This window comes from Pinus tabuliformis, chromosome 1_2 (assembly GCF_031772625.1).
Source record: "Pinus tabuliformis cultivar Carrire ecotype Pingquan chromosome 1_2, CPIR1, whole genome shotgun sequence".
NCBI lineage: Eukaryota > Viridiplantae > Streptophyta > Pinopsida > Pinales > Pinaceae > Pinus > Pinus tabuliformis.
The window spans coordinates 497,056,818-497,069,775 of record NC_142298.1 but is presented as its reverse complement, the minus strand read 5'-3'; the positions used below and the strand labels follow the sequence as shown (position 1 = coordinate 497,069,775).

Genomic DNA, 12,958 nt, shown 5'->3' with positions numbered 1-12,958 from the left:
TTGAATTTCTGAAAATTTAATTTGATTCGTTTTCTAGATTCACGATCCATTGAAGGCTTAAGGTGATGCGTGTTTTTCCTCTGTAATACGAAATTGTCGATATCTTCCCTGCGTTTGGCTTTTGACTGTTTAAATATATGAATGTCATATTTTCTTTCTATTGAAAGCTTTCCAGCGGGGTACGCGGGCACCAATGCTTCTGGAAATTTATTACAAGGATTTAACGCGTTTCCATGTTAAGCCTATGTTGGGCAGAGAGAAAGTTGTTTCATCTGAGTTTCCAAGGATTGAAAACATTCCAAGTCCCCGTTGAAGTCTTTAATGTAGCTATGTGGAATTTTGCAATTTAGGCGTTATCTTTAAGATCTCAAAATTCCATAGCGGGTCATATGTATATTTCAGTTCTGGCGTTATCTTTAAGATCTCAGAGTTCCATAGCTGCTCATATTTCAGGAACATTTACATTTTCTTTATAAATGACTCTGCGATGCTTTCAATATCTTCTGCTGTGCGATCTATTGCGTCTTTTACCGCCTGAAAAAGTCCACAAGATTTTCATGCGACTTTTCCGGTTTTTACAAGTCCCATATATAATTTCCCGCCTGCAGAGCATCGTCCTTACCGATCTTAACGCAGAAGATAAGTATCAGCTTCGTATGTAGTAAGGCCTTAGACAATTATTTTTAATTGCAGGATTGCTATGCGATTTCTTCTTTTTGAGTGTGTTTTACTATTGCTTTAAAGGTATTGATCATGAAGTTTGGGGAGAGGTTTTCCGAGTATCTACACGGAGAGGACGAGCATTTTCTGGACAAATGTACAAACGTCGAATACAAACGGTTGAAAAAGGTTCTGAAAAAGTGCCGGGTTGGATACTTGCATGACGGGACCACATCTGAGTCTGAAGGACGGCTCTCCAGTTCACAAACAGCCAAAAGCATTTCCAAATCATCTGATCCATCCAACCATACATGTTCTCCGAAAACTTGTCCAGGTGTTTAATTCTTATTGTTACCTTCCTCTTTTAGTTTGTTATGCAATATCTAATAGCCAGAAACTTACCGAATTGGCTCGCTGATTCGCTTTAAGCGTGTCTAACTTTGCTTTTTCGGACACGTCTTCTTGCAGTCTGTGACAAAATTTTCTTTTACGAGCCTACAAAAGAAGTATCGGCTATAGTGGGTTGCTTCAGTTCTCATGCGAGACGTTTGTTACATCTACATCTTGCATCTGGTTTTCAAAGGTCTCTGTGGCGTATTAAACATTTCTTTGCTGATGATCATGAGGCAATGATTCGAGAAGGTCGGCACTTAGTCAGCTATGTGGCCATGAATGCCATTGCGATTCGAAAGATTCTGAAAAAGTATGACAAAGTAAGTTCAGGGGAAACTGAGTCGTTCATTCTACAAATGTTTGTTTTTTATTTCATTCAAAAAGATTTTATATGTTTAGGCTGATAGGCTTTCCTATGAATCAACAATCGTCTACACTTTTACCTTGTTCTGTTCAATCAATCAGTGAGACATTTTCAACTATTGTTTTGAAGTGTGACTACTTTTTCCAAATATCGGTTGAGTTGCTTCTTTTCACTTCAGAGTTTTTTTGTGCTTTTTTAACTGCTTTTTACCATTCTTTTATGTCACTCTTGAAGATATTTTTACTGCTTTTTCCCATCCTTTTATCTCACTCTTCCCCTCAGAGTTAATCGTTTGCCTGTTGTTGTTGTTGTTCTTCTTCCCGTATTGTTTTTCGTCCCTAGCTTTTGGCAAGCACTGATTAGTATTAAATTATATACCCCATACACCAATTAAAACTACCTGCAGCCAACTCTTTATCTGTATCTCCACAGACTTAATCTCCAAACCCCCAAAGCCGTGGTGCATCTTGAAGTAATAGCTCTTTCTGATGCGGTGCCGACGTAACAATCCCTCGAGCATTCTAAAACACAAAAATGTTCCTCAGAAGTCTCTCCAGGTAACTTTGAGTTTCCTGAGTGTAGCTTTGAAATATTTACTTAAGCATTCTATTGCAAATTAACAAAGTTCAGTCGCTATCTGTTACAGGCTAGCTTCTAAGCTTCCTTTCATTTGTTTAGAAGCTTCCATCACCAATATACTCTAATTTTCACAGGTATGAGTCTTTATTAATACAATTAATACTTCGACAGGTTTACACAGTCATGAAAGCAGAGCTAATTCATGACAATTATGGCGATAATTATAGCATTTAGCACACTCATACATGGGTGATGCCATTGCTATAATATTTTCCACTTGAACTCCGTATGGTTGAAAAAGTTTAATGATGTTAACATAGACTATGCTCAGTAAAACTCTTTTTTACTAGGTCATGTGTTATAATATATTTCTGTTTGTGTAAAATAGGTTTCTCAACCCTATTTTCTACCTACGTTCTTATATTTACATACATATTTCATCAATGGTTTTGTTCGCGATATGCCTTCTGTCGTTCTCCTTTACTTTAATATTGATAATATTGCCTATTGGTGTTCTACTCATTTGTTCGATAAAACTTAATTTTGTGAAGAATATTCTCAACATTTCTGGAATTACAATTTTTTTGACATTAATTTTAATTATATATATATAAAAACTTTAATTGTGTGAAGAATATTCTCAATATTTCTAGAATTATAATTTTTTGGCATTACTTTGATAGATATATATATCAAAATTTTCAAGAATTTATAATACTTTATTAGCTGATCTGAATAGTGTCCAATGTGTTGTTCCTCCTTTCAAGCGTGCATGTTCATGTTTAGATGGTCATCTTCAGGCATGGTTGTCTTCAGGCGAGCGTCCGTGTTCATGTTTAAATGGTCGTCTTCAAGCATGGTTGTCTTCAGGCGAGCGTGAGATCACAATCAAGAAGGCATCCATGAGGAAGAAGTGCTTCTTTTATTCTTGCTACATGTAATGTTAGCAATGATTTGGTATTTTCTTATTTTTGTTTGTGCCTTCCGGCCTCCTAATTTGGCATTGACCATGGTTTTTTAACGCCTCTATAGACATGGTCTTCGGAATGGCTATGGTCATTTAATTTCCAACTTTTAAGTTCTCCCTTTGACATTTAAGGTTTGTAATGTCATATTTAGCATGGTTTCTAATATTATATTTTGACTTTCTAAGCGCAATATACAATTATGGTTTTCAATGTAGTATCATTCTATATATGTATATTATTCTTTATAAAATATAATAATAATATCATGGTTTCTAATGGAATTAACTTTTTAATAGCAATATATCAACATGTTTTCTAATATTATGTTTTGACTTTCTAAATGCAATATACAATTATGGTTTTCAATGAAATATATTGGTAGGGGATAGTCATGGTGGTTATTGCCTTGGTCACTAGCAAGCTTCGTATATGCTTGGCCATCTATAGAGGTTTCTTGATTTTGGGTAATTAACTTAACCTCTTGATTTTGGGTAATTAACTTACTCTAAAATGAAATAAGACATTCAATGTGTTCCTTGTAATATAGATATAAACAAAACATCTAAAGAAAAGTAATTGCACAATGATCCAGTCCAAGAAAACAAGGTTTTCCACAAACCAATTAACTCTTCTAGAAAAATTCAACAATTCCAATTTAATAATCCTATCGGCCTCTCTTTGTACCTTTTGGGACAATTGCTAGTAATAGGTGTCCAATTAGACATTATTCCATCTTTGAACCAAAGGATCTTTTTTGCTCATTGAACATTGCCAATTGTTGGATCGACAAACTCAATCCAAATGGCACCATTTTCAGTTGTTGTGGATGGTCTAAAAATCCCTTCATTTCCATTGACCAAGCCATCTTTAATTTCATAATTTCCACCAATCAATTCAACGAGCATATTTTGTTTTAGCACAATGACATATGGAAATTGCATTTTCGTGTTGTTATAGTGATCTCTATTTAATGATCTAATTGTTTTGTCATTTGCACTTAATGTTATTTTTTTTATACCAATGAGAGACAACATTTTTCATTGTGTTTTTTCACATCTTTTTTTAAGTAGAACAAGTATGGAAATGTTGGATCATTTGGTAGGCATCTATAACATAGCTTGTTCAGATATACAAGATCATCGTCAGTATGTGAATAAGTTCTAAGTCTATTTAAAATGGACACAAATTCTTTGTTTTCTTGTCACATCACTTATTTTAGCTCGAAATCTTTGACGTTATCTCTCCAAAAATTGTAAGGAGTACTAGTTTATTTAAGACTTGGATGCTCAAATATCCAACGATCATGGACACATTGTGCTTGACATAGATCATCACAAAATATTATGTCAAGATTGCCAAATGGTGTAGTTGGAGTGTGCATGATTTCACAAAGTTGTTTGTCAATGTTATATAGCAATTGAGAGTCAATCAATGATGCTTCATCTATGAGAAAAAGTCTAAGTTATGCATATTCCTTTCTTAACATATCAAGTGTGTTAGAAGTCAATGGCATCATGTTACATGGTGAAAGTGGTAAGTGTAAAGCTGAACATATTGTCACACCATTTGAAATATGTGTAGCCTTGCCAATGAATGCAACTATGAGGCCCTTTTTTTATGGGGACACTTTGAAGGTCTTTGTTACAGTAGTGCATTAGTGCGCGATAAAGTGCTTATGCAATGAATGTTTTTCTTACTCCTTCGCCTCCAATAAGAAACAAATAAAATGGATTTCTTGGATTATTTTTTTCTATAGTACTATCTATTGTATTATAGATTGTTGTTCCTCATTTAGTTTTATTCTAATTTCATGATATGATGTTGTGCTCAGAATAGAGGGATGCTTAACATATTCAATGTTTTCTGTATATGCAATTTGCATGTTTCTACATTGTATTTTCTCTACTAGATCATGTTGAATATCATATTTCTCATCAAGACAAGTATTAGTGCCATTTTCTAATGGGAGTTTAAGTACAAGAATCTCTTCATTTTTGGGTGAAATTGTAGTAGAAGTAAGGTCAATGTCACCCCATGGCAAGATTGAACAAGAGAATTGTTTTTTAGTAGTGGAAAAAATGCCTTTTTGAGACAAGTATGCTTCGGTCCATGTCTTGTTGGCATTTTTTAATGTGTATTCAGATTCTCTGTATGGGAGATAGAGCATCATTTTTTCTCTATAATGGTTTTCAAGTTCCTTTTGTTCATTGTACCAAATGAATTGTATGACACATGGGCATTTTGTTTCTTTGGTTGTTTCTTTTGTGGCTGAATAGGAAGAAGCATATTCTACCAAGCATTTTTTTTAGTTTAGTGGGTTGTGTCACATATGTATCAATGATTGACATGCACATGTTATCATGTTCTTGTTGCAAGAGAAAAGGTATTTTAAGCACACATGTTCGCTTTCCAGTTGTAGCAGTGTTAAGGGAAATTGTCTTTCTAGAGGATCAGTACAAAGGCAATGAAAGAATAATGTGAACTACTTGCCTACTTGACATTTATTGAAAACTTAGCAATGTGTTTCCAAGCTTATGAATAGTTTCAATTTTACTATCATCATTAGACAAACAATTTTCTGGGATCTTTTGAAAGTAGATGTCATTGTGTAGTCCATATTTGTCATATAGGAACTACAATATGTTGTTGCAACATGTGCATCTAAAATGAATTTGGCATTTGTGTTCACTTGCCACAATGGTGGGATTTTTTTGAAAAATGTATTTATCTAGACATCACAAGGATTTCTTCTCAATAATATAATGGGTCGAATAATATAAGAGCAAAAAAGAAATATATATTCTTTTTTTGTAATTCCAAGATCAGCTAGCAAAGTATCAAATGTCATGTTTTTTTAGTAGGTTTTTTTTGTAAAAGAGAAAGTTTTTTTTTTTCATTTTTAGATTATCACTGACATTATTGCATAAAGGTTCCAAGATATACGTTTCATGAATTGGTGGAAAAGGAAAACGAAATATACAGCCGGGATGTCTATGTTTTTTGTGAGTTTTTGTGTGATGATGAGTTTGAATTTGAACCATTTGATTTGGTAACATTGTTGAATCACAAGTCAAATAGAAATCAATGAAAGAAATAACATATGTTTCAAGAGAATGTTGAGATATTGGTGCGTCTTGAATCTAGAGTAATCCATGGTCATGTTTTGTTCCTCTGCCTTGGAACTCTGTGATAAACAAATATTCTTGCACTTGTCCAAATAGTTCATTGTTTTTTACAATAAAAGTACATAGCATTGATATTCTGTCTATAATATTGACTACAAATGATTAGGCGACGTTTGATCAATGTGTCGATGAATTCATTAGAAGGATCATTAATGTGTTTTCTATATAGCTAGAACTTTGTTTCTTCAATACATTTATCAATGGATGCTAGAGATGCTCATCACTAGAGAATGTCACAAAAAAAGTTGGAGGACCAATTTGTCATACCATTGTGAATATGTCTTTTCATATGCTTTCAAAGTAGTCAAGATATGTGTGAATGCTTTTAAAGCATTGATATGTGATTGTTGATTGCAGTATTTTTTAAAGATTGTTTCAATATTTGACATCTTTAGCTCTCCTTTGTGAATGGAATTCCAGGTTGAGCTAGAAACTTGGTTTATTAATATATGGATTTATATAAAAATATATCTTCATAATATGTGTTTAGGAATATTCAAACATGTGCAATAGTTTCAATTGTGCAATCTGTTGATATGAAAAATGATTCATGACATCAACAGGTCGGTGAGAGCCATAAAACAATGTTGGGAAGTTAAGCTCTTCAGAGAACTTGTCCTGGAAGATACTCAATGGTTGGAATCCTTTAGAAGGAACAATTTGTATAATTTTTGTATCAAGATCATGGATTAAATGGGCCTCTGATTAGCCATGTTCAAGTGTTTCTGATTCTGGCTCTAGATCATTGTCATCATATGGTGAATTTGGTTCGTCAAGTGTTGAAATAGTGTTGTCATGGTTTTGTTTACTTTGATGATCCAAGAGGATCCCTAAAGGCCCAAAACTAAAAGTCCTTGAATCTCAGGGAAATCAGGACCAAGTCGAATATCTCAGTGAAAGGAATCCAACGATGCAAATAATGCCTCAATCTGAGTCTGTATAATCAAATTAGCACAATTTGAAGCTTGAAAAAACATGGCAACCCAGTCAACATGTCAGGTGGGACCATAGAGTTGGTGTGGTACCCAACTAGTGGCCAATAAGGCCCAGCGAACTGTGGACACTTTTCACATTAGAGCTGGGTCAATGGGATTGGTTAAGTTTTATATTATGGTTATAACCCATATAAATCAAACAAAATATTAAAAGAAAACAAAAATCATTTAAAAACCAAAAAAAACATATATAATAAAATATGGTTGTTAATATAACCATATAAAATCCAAATAAACCATATGAATTAATTGTCAACGGATCCATTTGTATGGTTGTTCCATATATGGGAATTAAAACAAACATATATTATAAGCCTTATGAACCAACAGATTTGGGTATTAAAATAAACAAAAAGTTTGGGGCACATTTGTTATGCAAAGGGTTTTTTAAATATGGTTATGAATATATGCCTTGTATAAAACCCTAGAATTCTCTATAATATTCCCAAAGATTCCACTGTGGAATCTTGAAGACTCTCTGGGGGTCCATAGTTGACGATGGGGGAATATAGTTGAGTTTATACTCATTTTACTTAGAATTTCGTACATATTTCACTGGTGCAGTGATATCAGGGATTTGAGCAACCAATTTTCATGTAACTCCCAGAAATGGAGGTATAATGATGTATTTTTCCATTTACTTGCCTTTCTTTTCACTAAGATGAATGAAGAGGCCTCTCCACTTTGAATTTGGGCTCGGAGACGTAGCCCACATCAGGTGAACTATGTTATCAAACATTGGTGCATTGTCTTTATGGTATATTTTGTGTGTTTTTTCTTCTTAAAGTATAGCATTTATAGTTTTACATGCTCTTTTATACAATTCATCTAACAACACCAAAGAAAAGATCTCGTATCATGTTGGTATCAGAGCGAGCTTCTTTTTTATGTGAATTGTGAGTGTAGATAATAACCAGGGCCAAACTCAAAGAGGGTGAAGGACAACTCAAGTCCTTTGACCCTGAGATTGGATGTGCAACACGAACAAGGAAAATGGAGAATGATGATGTTCACGCCGAGAATGAAAAAGATTTCCATAAATCTTTTTACAGGATGGCAGACATGGTAGATAGATTGTCTGCAGATTAAAGGAAGAGAATAGAAAAAAAGAAAAATAATAAGAAAGATAAATCAAAGGACAATGGTTTGATAAATCAAGGAAATTGAGGAGGCCCTCCTAAACCTCCATCTCCATATTCAATTGAATGTTCTTCTTCTTCATCTCATTCTCATCATTCGAATAGTCATCATAAAGATGCTTCTAAAAAGTTATTTTTTAAGTTGGATGTGAAATTTTATTTGCCCATGTTTAATGGAGAATCTAATGCAAAAAATCTAAATAACTAGATTAGATAGATTGAAGTGTATTTTCATATAAAATAAATTGAAGAAGATGAAACAAAGATTCATTTGGCATATCTTCAATTGGGAGGTACAACTCTTGTATGGTGGGATAGAAAACTTCAAAAAGGTAGAAAGCATAATAGTAAACTCCTTTCTTCATGGTCTGAGTTTGTTTCTACATTAAGAGGGAAATTTTATCCATTGGGTTACCAGCAGAAAGCCATGATGGAATGGAAAAACCTGAGACAAGGCAAAGGTCAAAATGTTCAAAGTTTTATAGAAGAGTTTAGGAAGCAAGCATTGGCATTGAATATTTCTTTAGACTCACCAGATACTTTGATGAAATATATTGGTTATTTGCATAGTTATCTTCAACATTCATTATTGTTGTTTGATCCCACTACTCTTGATGAAGCTAGTGTGAAAGTTATTCATCTTAAAAGCAGGGGAAGTATGAACAAGATGACCATGCAAAGAAGACAATGACAACAAAGAAAAAGGAAGAAAATCCATCTTGCGCTCAATGAAAGAAAGAAGGGCATGATAAGGAGAATTACTAGAAACTACATCCAGAGTAAAAGCCTAAGCAATATGGTGGCAAAGGGAAGCAAAAAATGGTTGCTACAGCGCAACAATACTTGAGTTCTGATTCAAGAAATGAGATGAATATTGTAGTTGTTGGGATTGTAGATGTTGGACCAATGATGGGCATAACATCAAAGAATGCATGGCTCCAAGAACTTGAGGAGATCAACTAGAGCATTCAAGTAGAGAATGTTGAACTAAGAAGACTACTATAAGAAGCAGAAGAAGAGAAGTAGGTATTGTAGCTTCAGTTACAAGCCACATAAGAAGCCTTGGAAAAGTTGAGGTGTAATGAAAGCTTATCGAATCCATCATCACCCGCTTCAAAATCAACAACTAAGGTAAACAGTGTTAGTGATTTTAGTGATTCTTCAATTTCATGTTCTCATTATGATGATGATTTTGTTGCATTTGAAAGTCACACCAAGGTAATTGGCTCGAAGCTAATAAAGAAGATGGGATATGAAGGAAAGGAACTAGAAGTTAATGGTCATGGAATTATGAAACCCATCCAAGTGGTGGAACTACCTCGATATGCAGGATTGGGCTATGTTAGAGAGGAAGATGAAGAAAGACACTCCAAACCCATAGAGATAGGAGAGTATTAAAGAAACAAGTTTTATTTAGTGCAAGATGTTGAGAGCACATCACAACCTTCCAGTGATAGTGAGAATTTCAAAGGAAGAACTAAATCAAGTTCGCCTTGCTAGATCCACACCAAAGATAGTCATTTAAGGAAGGTTATGTCGCCCAGGAAGGAGACACAAAAGAAGGTCAAGAAAGTATGGAGGAAGAAAAACCATTGCAACCATTGAAACAAGGGTGGACATCAGAAAGCCACATGTTGGAAGCTCCATCCAGAGCTATGCCTAAAGAAGGACCAAAGTCCTATGGAAGTGTCTGTGAAGGAACTAGATGATGAAGTAATTCAATAAGGAAGCCATATACGGGAAGAAATCCCATTAGCTTGGTTAGGTAAGAGATGGGTAACCTTTTTAAGTAGTTGAGTATGGCCACCATTGTAAATCACATGTTGCTTTTTAAAGACCCCATAGATGGGAAAAAACTTGTAAAAGTGATGAAGTGTATAACATCACTTGAATATGCAACATAGTGATATTTTGGCCTTTAGTTGGATAGCAAGGGATATGGGTTTTGTTGTAAAACTTGACCATGAGTGCTTTATAAACTCTTGGAAAGTAAGCTCTTGGTTGGAATCTTGAAATTTGCGATACATGACACTGTCAACTATAGATTTGCATATGGATACATATGTTTACTTCATCATTATGGTTCTAAAGTACAAAGGTGAAGGAGAAGAAAGTGTGGCCTATCAGAGACATTTGTTATGCATATCAAGCAATGGGGGAGTACATTAGCTTGCAATTCCTCTTCATACTTTTAGAGGACCAAAAGATTCTTATTGGGGATGAATGATCCAAGAGGATCCCTAAATGCCAAAAATCAAAGTCCTTGAATATCTGTGAAACCAAGACCAAGTCGAATATCTCAGTGCAAGGAATCTAACAATGCAAATGACGCCTCAATCTGAGTTTGTATGACCACTCTTATCGCAGTTTTAAGTTTGACAAAGCATGGCAGCCTAGTTAGTAGGCCAGGTAGGACCATAGATTTGATGTGGCACCCAACTAGTGGCCAATAAGGTCCAGCCAACCATGGACACTTATCACATTGGAACAGGTTCAATGTGATTGGCTAAGTTTTATATTATGGTTATAAACGATATAAATCAAACAAAATATTAAAACAAAAAAATCATTTAAAACCCAAAAAAAAACATATATAATAAAATATGGTTATTAATATAACCATATAAAATCCAAATAAACCATACGAATTAATTGTCAATAGATCCATTTGTATGGTTGTGCCATATATGGACATTAAAAAAAACATGTATTATAAGCCTTGTGAACCAATGGATTTAAGTATTAAAATAAACAAAAAGTTTGGGGCACATTTGTTATGTAACAGGTTTTTTAAATATGGTTGTGATCATATGCCTTGTATAAAACAAACAAATGAAAAGGAGTGAGGAAGGCCAGTCGGTTTGACCCTAAGACCCCTCCAACCAATTACTGTATTTTAATTCTGCCAGCCAATATGCCAACGGCCCCAACCTTGGCATCTCTGCCTTACAGATTATATTCAACCCACATCTATTCATTCGATTGACAAGCCACGAGAAGAAAAGAGCATAACACTATTGACGAGGTAGAACCAGGACACAGGGGTCGAACTTGGCCTACAAAACCTTGTGGGGGTGTGATTTTTGAGAAGTATATTCCCAAGAAATATTCCATGGAATATTCTTTGAAATATTCCCAAAGTTCTGTTGTGGAACAATGAAGATTCTATGGGGGGGTCCAGAGTTGACAGTGGCGTAATATAGCTGAGTTTATACTCATTTTACTCATAATTTCATAAATATTTCACTGGTGCAGTCAGATCATGGATTTGAGCAACCCATTTTTAGGTCCCTCCCAAAAATGGAGGTATAATCATATTTTTTTCCATGTACTTTCCTTTATTTTCCCTGAGATGAATGAAGAAGCCTCTCCACTTTGAAATTGGACTGGGAGATGTAGCCCACATCGGGTGAACTTCATTATCAAACATTGGTGCATTGTCTTTATGGTCTCTTTTATGTGTTTCTTCTTCTTAAAGTGTCACATTTATGGTTTTACATGCTCTTTTATACAATTATGCTAACATCGCCGAAGAAAAGATCCTGGATCATTTGATCAAAATGTTCCTACCATTCATTGTTGATTACTATTTTTTCATTTTCATAGAGAGTGGTATTTCACAAGTCATGTAAAGCAATCATCACTTTTTTTGGTCGAACATTTCTAGACAAATAAGCATTTTTGTATTCTATTTATCTCTTTAGCATTATTGCAATTGTCATGAAGTCATCAATATTTGTAGGAAACATCGTTTGAACGTTGTTCAAATTGGCAGGAACATTTATAATTGTGCTTCTCACTCCTATTTTTTATTTTTGTAGCCAAGTTTCCTTATTTATGCAAAGGTCATTATTGGTGCCACTAATCTCTCTTCTAAATATGCTAACTCTGCAACAGAGAGCAATTTCTAGTTTCGACGAATATGTAAAGGTGATGCAAATATAGGCAAATTTCCATTGACTATTACAGTATTTCAAGATTTGCAAATTTGTTCATTGATTTTGATTGGTTTGACTTCGGTTGCAGTTGTGAGCTTATGTAAAGTTGACAATCTACTATTGTTGATGATTCACATCTCTTTTTCAAAATGAAATCTATCACAAATGTAGCATGCATGTGTAGGTGTGTCTTGGATTGATTGAAAATATGTCTCAATTGCTTCAATTGATTGTAAATGTTTTTTTTGTTCTTGGAATAGCAAATCACCATATGTCTGCATTACATGTTTTAATTCATGCAAGCAAGTACACTGGTCATTGGATTGATTGGAAAAAGGAACAGAGACTATTTTGATGTGTTATTCGCCTAATGAAGAAGAAAGAGAGTATTGTTTTGATAGTGTGAAATTTTTAGGCACTTTAACAAAAAAAAATTGCGTTGACATTTTATTGTTAGTTAAGCGATTGTCTACTTGGAAACAAGATGTAGTAGCATTGGATTTTCTGTGTACAAGATGTTTGGATGATACACTTGAAATGGCATTGCAATTTGTTTTTTCTAACATTTCTTGGAGAAGTGCCTTTGTATTGTTATAATCATTGGCATTGTCAACATTATTAATTTGCAAAAGTGTAAGAAAATGTGCATGTGATGTTGACATTGGAAAATGCATAAGATAGAGGATTTTGGATGAAGCATTTCATGAGTAGAATCGCAAGAAAATATATTTGGTGTT

The 12,958-nt window shown here is 34.3% G+C and overlaps 1 pseudogene; it reads left to right on the top strand.

The window, feature by feature from the left end:
- Positions 1-693: 693 nt before the first annotated feature.
- Positions 694-8,233, top strand: LOC149206504 (putative E3 ubiquitin-protein ligase BAH1-like pseudogene; annotated as a pseudogene).
- The last annotated feature ends 4,725 nt before the right edge of the window (positions 8,234-12,958 follow it).